Source organism: Aulonocara stuartgranti (genome assembly GCF_965226115.1).
Source record: "Aulonocara stuartgranti genome assembly, chromosome: 19".
Taxonomy (NCBI): domain Eukaryota; kingdom Metazoa; phylum Chordata; class Actinopteri; order Cichliformes; family Cichlidae; genus Aulonocara; species Aulonocara stuartgranti.
Window position 1 is genome coordinate 28,906,475 of NC_138955.1, and position 6,489 is coordinate 28,912,963.

General features: G+C 39.3%; 1 long non-coding RNA gene across 4 annotated transcripts; it reads left to right on the forward strand.

The window, feature by feature from the left end:
* Window positions 1-462: 462 nt before the first annotated feature.
* On the forward strand, window positions 463-4,832 carry LOC309695597. 4 transcript variants are annotated; one of them, XR_014273181.1, is made up of 5 exons: window positions 463-563; window positions 861-2,104; window positions 2,827-2,984; window positions 3,411-3,468; window positions 4,410-4,832. It is a non-coding gene; the product is annotated as an uncharacterized lncRNA (long non-coding RNA). The 4 variants fall into 4 exon arrangements; XR_014273184.1 differs by having other exon boundaries at window positions 473-939; window positions 2,013-2,104; XR_014273182.1 differs by having other exon boundaries at window positions 469-2,104; window positions 4,413-4,832.
* Window positions 4,833-6,489: the final 1,657 nt, after the last annotated feature.

Sequence of the window (6,489 nt, forward strand, 5' to 3'; positions counted from 1 at the left end):
AACCAAGTATCACTCAGTGGATAAAACAAATGATGGTGGCTTTGCCATTGGAGCGGATAACATAAGAAAGAAAGTGTACTTTATTGGTCCCCGTGGGGGAAATCCCTCTCTGCATTTAACCCATTCACTCAGTGAAGCAGTGGGCAGCCACTGGGCGCCCGGGGAGCAGTGTGTAGGGACGGTACCTTGCTCAGGGGTACCTCAGGGTAGCTGTTCAGGGGAATCAAACCCCCGACCTTCCGATCATGGGGCCACCACTCTACCTACTGAGCTATCCCTGCCCTACATGTATACTGAAAAGGAAATTGGATGTTTTTGAGAAGGTGTGGAGACCATTTGTGAATTTTGTAGAAGGATTTGTATTATCTGAGGAGGACGAGGACTGAGGGCAATAACATTTGATTTGGGATAATGCAACACGTTCTCACTCCCAACTCGTCAAACGTGTGACGCATGGTCAGGCTCCCTCTGCTGCACTTATGGACGCGCAGGGTACCCCCCTCGCGTCAGCAACTGACGTGAAGGGTCCTCCGATTGAAGAGATTGCCGCGGAAGAGCCTTTTGTCCGTATATTTATATATTTCCGAAATCACATTGTAGTGACGTATACTGAACACAATAAATTATATAATGTAAACAACTACCTGAGAAACAGGTAGAACGATACTTTTGTATGGTTTATTGCATTTATGGAGGGAGTGATGTATGCTGGGTAATGGCACAGCTAGCTACTGGGTGACTTTATTCACCCGCTTCGGCTGTTATCAGTCCAAACAATGGACGTTATTAGCACAAATCTGTCCCATAGATATCGGCCATGTCCTGCTAGATTGTTCAGAAGGTTGTTCTCATCCATCCAGATGGAGGATCACTAACAGGAGCGTGGGAGACTCCAGAATCCACTCTGGCTGGAATCCGGTGGATATGCAGTGTGTACAGGTAAGACCATTTAAACGGACAGCATTTATAGAATGACTATTAAAAGTCAGCGAGTGTCAGTAATGTTAATGTGGTTATGTTAGTAATACACCGAGTGCTAATATAACAGCTTTAAGATGCATTTGTAGATATTATTACGTGTTTTACCGTCTTTATGGTGCTAGCTTAAAGTTACGGTGTAAACGTTAGCTTATATTGGAGGAAAGCTGTTACTGTTAAACGATGTTAGCACAGAAATATTAGCTTCTGTCATGACTGATGAAGTTACTGGTTAATAAAGTTTCCAGTAAAGTGTTTAATCGCAGCCACAGATTGACAGCAAATATCTCGATTAGCTTCAGTGCATCTGTAATAAATATGTGCAAGTTTCAGTGCTTCGTTTAAACTGTATGATACTTATACTGACCCAGGGTCAGTGTAAAATACAATCCTAGCTGTGTGAACAAAGCCTGGCTCCTTTAATCCTGCATGACAAACCTCAGGATGCAGGTTATTATTACTCTTTCCTGCTGGCACACCTGTCACACCTGAGAGTCAGCTAGAAACTTACAGTGACGTGGACACCATGCAAAGACTGCCAGACTCTGTAATACTGCAAATGATCAGTGACTCAGGTTATCACTAAACTTTAAACGGCACCTCTGTGTCTCTGTGTGCTGAACATTTAGGAATGAGTCAGGCTGCATTGACTGTGGGACTTTAATGTGTTAAAAGCAGGTTGAAGACGGCTCAGAAACATTTGAAGATTAAAATTTAGCATTATGGCTGCTGGTGGTTTGTAAAGCCTCTACTCAGCTGTATTTTTGTTACTAATTTATGTTTGTTGTTGTTTAACACAGATTTCAGAAGAGCAAATATGCTTAATAGTTTAACTAGATTTCATTTGTCAGTGTGGGACTGCTGAGTCACCTGAAGAACTCATTTCATTCATTCTCCACATGATGTTCATTTACAGAAATGTTTCACAGGAACTGATTCCTCCCAAAGGTTGAACTAGTGTGTTTCCATAGATTACCTCTGTATGAATGTACTTCTTAAATGAAGGCAAGTGTTTGTCCTTTTTTGTTCCTCAGGTACAGTACGTGATATCAAGGGCAGGCAGTCAACACTGGGGGTAGACAAGAAGCAGACGTACTTCCAAGAGGGAGCTGCAGTGAGGTCAGAGGTCAGAATTTAACAGCTCAGGTTTATATTTTAGAGGTTATAAAAAATCAAAATGTATTCATGAAGAAACCTTTAAATAATAGTCATAATTATGATTATTATAAGAAATATCAAACATTTAAGTGGATTTTCTGTTACACATATTGTGTTAGCCCTGCGATAAACTGGCAGCCTGTCTCTGTCCTGTATCAGCTGGGATAGGCTTCATCCTCCCGCAGCCCTGAATTGGATACATTGTATTCCAATTATGTAATCTGATCATTTACAAACTCAAGGTATCTAATCAAAATGTAAGTAATAATTATAAAATGGGAAAGCAGAAATAAGTGTGACATAAATGTAAATGTGTGAGCTGACATAGAGGACAGCTACATGCAGTCTGAAAAACCTTTGTTGTCAAGTTTGCAGGTATATCAGCACGAGACATTCTTACATAGAAGAGACGTTAAAGTCTCTAACTCAGTGAAGCATTATTGGTCCCGTCTGTTTGGATAAATATAGTAAGTTGATGTTTGTCCATTTACTGACACATTTCTTAAGTGCTTATCCAGTTCAGGATCACAGTGGAGCTGCAGCTGGATATGTTCACTAAATAAACCTTACAAAAGTTAACAATAAACCTGCATCCATGTACATTGTTGTCCACAGGATGAGAAAATCAAACTGGAAGACTGTGGAACATGTTAATAAATGTTTGTGTGTTTATGCCTGTGTCTTTCACAGGAGGCGCTGGAAGGTTTCCCTAATAGTTCCTGGTGAATCAAAGCAGAACCATAAAGGTTGCTGGACTGCATGATGGCCTTACCCCTGAGCAGCCATCCTGTTAAAGGAGGAACCAGTTAGAAGCTGTTTTCAAAGTAGCTGAGCAGATTTCTTCTCAAGTAAGCAATTAACTGTTTGTTCGTCTGTTCTGCCACTTAAAGAGCATTTAAGGACGTCTTTCGAGTGTCCAGTTGAATTAATTCTACTGGCTCTCATGGTCATTTGTTATTATAGACATATTTTTCATGTTCATCCAGCTATTTAGTAAATTCTGTCTATTTAGTAATATCCGTCAGCTATAAAATGTAATATAAATATAAAAATATCTAAATATCTCCTGCACTTTATATTTTAATGATGTAAGTCTGTTATCGTGTTACATTAGCATTCCTCACATATCAATGAGATGCTGTACAGTACAATCCTACTGACGCAGCAGAGGGATAACGACGGCTATTCAACATCGTTACACGACACATTCGAGCTGCATGATGCAGACAAAGCGACTAAATCATCTTTTTTGTGGTTTATTGTCTTCAAACCAGCAGACAAAGCCGATTGCAGAAGATGTCGGAGAAGAACTTCAGGCCGTGGACTGAAAAGGTATTTTTTTCTTGTTATCAAAAGACATTTTGGAGTGGCAGCTTCTACAACTGGTTGCGCTGAAGTAAAGCTTACAGTCTAAGAAACCACAGTGTTGATATTCAGCACAAAGAGAAAAGCTCACTTGTTTGAATTTATTTACAATCATAGTTTTATAAATTCTGACTGTAAACATCTTTTACAGCTTTGATATTGTTTGACACTAGATATCAGGTTTAATTTAAAGGTTTCTGTGTCCCAATGAGCCATTTACACTGACCAGTGTTTCACTTTAACTGTAACACATTCATTATTTAGATTCAACAAAGAAATAACTGAATGTAAAAATGACAGCCCTCAGGCAGGTTTATAGAGATATATGCATGCATTATGAAATTTATGTATCCCAGATAATTGTTATTCTTCTAGTCATGGCAGACCTACCCCTCCTCCCCAGTTAACTGCAACCCAAAAGAACTAGTGGGGCTATTTACACACTCACAACCAGTGTGGGGTAAAAAGAGCCACCAAAAAGCTGTCAGCCACAGATGTGCTAGAAGAGTTAGAAACTCTACTTATGGAGAAACTTTCTAAGTCTAACAGAGGACAGGAACTCCTGCCCAAATAACATGATATAACCCCACATACAGCCCAGCCATAAAGTGAACCAAGTCATTTAGTTAAAGACAGCATGGGACCAAATGCATGTAACCAGCCTGCACCAACCTGACATTTCTTCCTCCTGAATTAAATGAATGGATGGATGAAAGTTAAATGACTACAAACCTAAAGCCACTAGTTCCCACACTGGAGCTCCCTGACACTGTGTGTTAACCGTATTTAGCTTGTATCAACAGTTGTAACAGGCTAAGCCACCCGAGACACTGCATTGAACGATTGTTTCTATCTTAATGATTTCAGCTGACTGGTTTCAGCTCAGATGTTCTGCTTTTTCCTTTCAGTAGATCAAAGCAGCTCGTGCTCCTTCTGCTTCCAATTTAGAAGAAGAAGAAGAAGGCGAAGGCTTCAGCGAAGTGGCGTTCATGGTCTCAGTGAACAGTCACGGTCACACACTGCATGTGGTTTTAAAAGCAACATGTCTGTTCACCACAACAATGGAGATGTGTAATATTAGTGCAGCTGTGGTTTGTCCTTGAACATCAGTTCTGTTTTCTACTTTGATCACTTAGACCAAAAAAGTGTTGTTTTCAGATTCTTTCTTTTACATCTATAAAGCACCTGCTCATTTTTATTACAATTAGTTTCACATAAATGTTAGTGTTTCCTTTATGATCTTTTAATGCTTACACTACACTGTACACGTCTACATTAGAGACATTTCTGCTTCCTGTTTCTGTTGACTCAGAGTTGTGAAATGTTCTTTTATTTGATGCACAATATGAAGTTCATAATTTTCTTACAAATAAAACTATAATGACAAACATGAACAGCTGTGCTTATTTCTGAGACATGAGTTTTTGAATGTGTTGATATTTAGACAGTTTGCATCTGTATGCTGAAACTGTAATGGTGAACCTGAGGTGATGGTCAACAGAAGGCAAATATATATCAATATAAAACAATATTGAAGTAATGTCTTTACCCCCTGCAGCGTGTGGACGCTGTGCACGCAATCACCTTATTCACTGTAGTAAACATGCACCGCTAGCTCACGTGACTGACTGTCTCCATGGTTACATCGTATATTATTAGCTGTAAACAGCTTCCAAAGATACCGCCATAGCTCTCTGCAGCTGTAACACTTTCACACTTTGCAAATCATTTCATGTTTTTGATAGTTATGAAGACAGAATATGTTTTTAAGGTCATGCTAGGCGGTTGCTATGGTGGTTGCTGTGGACTTGCTGTGGACCTGCTTGCTTACCTAACCTTTTTTACCCACACCCCTCCGCATGCGGGCCAAATACACACCCCTTTACGACATCTACCAACACTTTACAACAACAACAGACTAATAGGATAAAATCTTAGCAGGATTAATTTATGTAGCACAGCATATTACATCATAACATAAAATGATCAAGATTATAATAAAAACTTAAAGATCATGACAAATACTTAAATATGGCATGATGTAACTGAGTGAAATATTGGCCTGGACTTGGCTCCAACAGCACCTAAGCTACGACCTTGGCTCCCTGTTTATCTGCTCCTGCTGAGATGGGGCAGAAAACCTCTCCAGTATGTTCTGTTCTCTTCTAATCAGATAAATAAGGCGATGACTTTCTGCGAACAGTATTTGTTATAACTCAGCAGTATAATGCATCATAAGACAATATCATTCATTCACAATAAATCAGCAGTCTAATGTAATGCAAATCAGTTTAACAAATGCAATAGTTATCAGCTTCTAATTCAGGAGAATAATGCAAACTAAAACTACATAATAATTCACAATCTTTAATTAGGGGTCTAACATGGCATAAAATAATATTATAATCCCACACAATGAAGCTTTTAAATCTTACTTACTCCTTATACTCCTTATATACAGAGAAGGTGGTCTTGTAGAATATCCTTATTATTGGGAAGTTCCAGACAGTTGTACTTGCTTGCTCTCTCCAAAATGGTGGGGCCCAAATACATTTCCTCTTGATGTTGAAATTATATGTTTCCAATTTGAGTGCCTTGTTTTTAGTTTCTTCTTTGTTGTGTTTGTTTGTTTTAAATTAAGGAGTCCAAAGGGTAGTTGTTGGGTCTCCCCTTTGCTTTATACAGAGAAAGTGGTGTTATTCAACACCCTCGTCTTTGTGGTCAAGTTTAGTTCATTTCCTCTTTTGTTAGATGAAAATGGTCTGTGTCTGTGTGGGACAGTCATCCAGAAGGAACTTGAAGTGGACTTTGAAGGGAACTGGTTCAGCAAATGTGGTAGATGTTTGAATGGAGCAGGTATTATTGTCTGCAATGAAGGGTCCCAAAAGTAGATATTGGGTGCTTATTCTTTATATACTCACGAAGGTGGTCTCATAAAATGTGCTTCTTATGCGGGTCGAACATCACATCGTCCCTGTCCAGGATGTG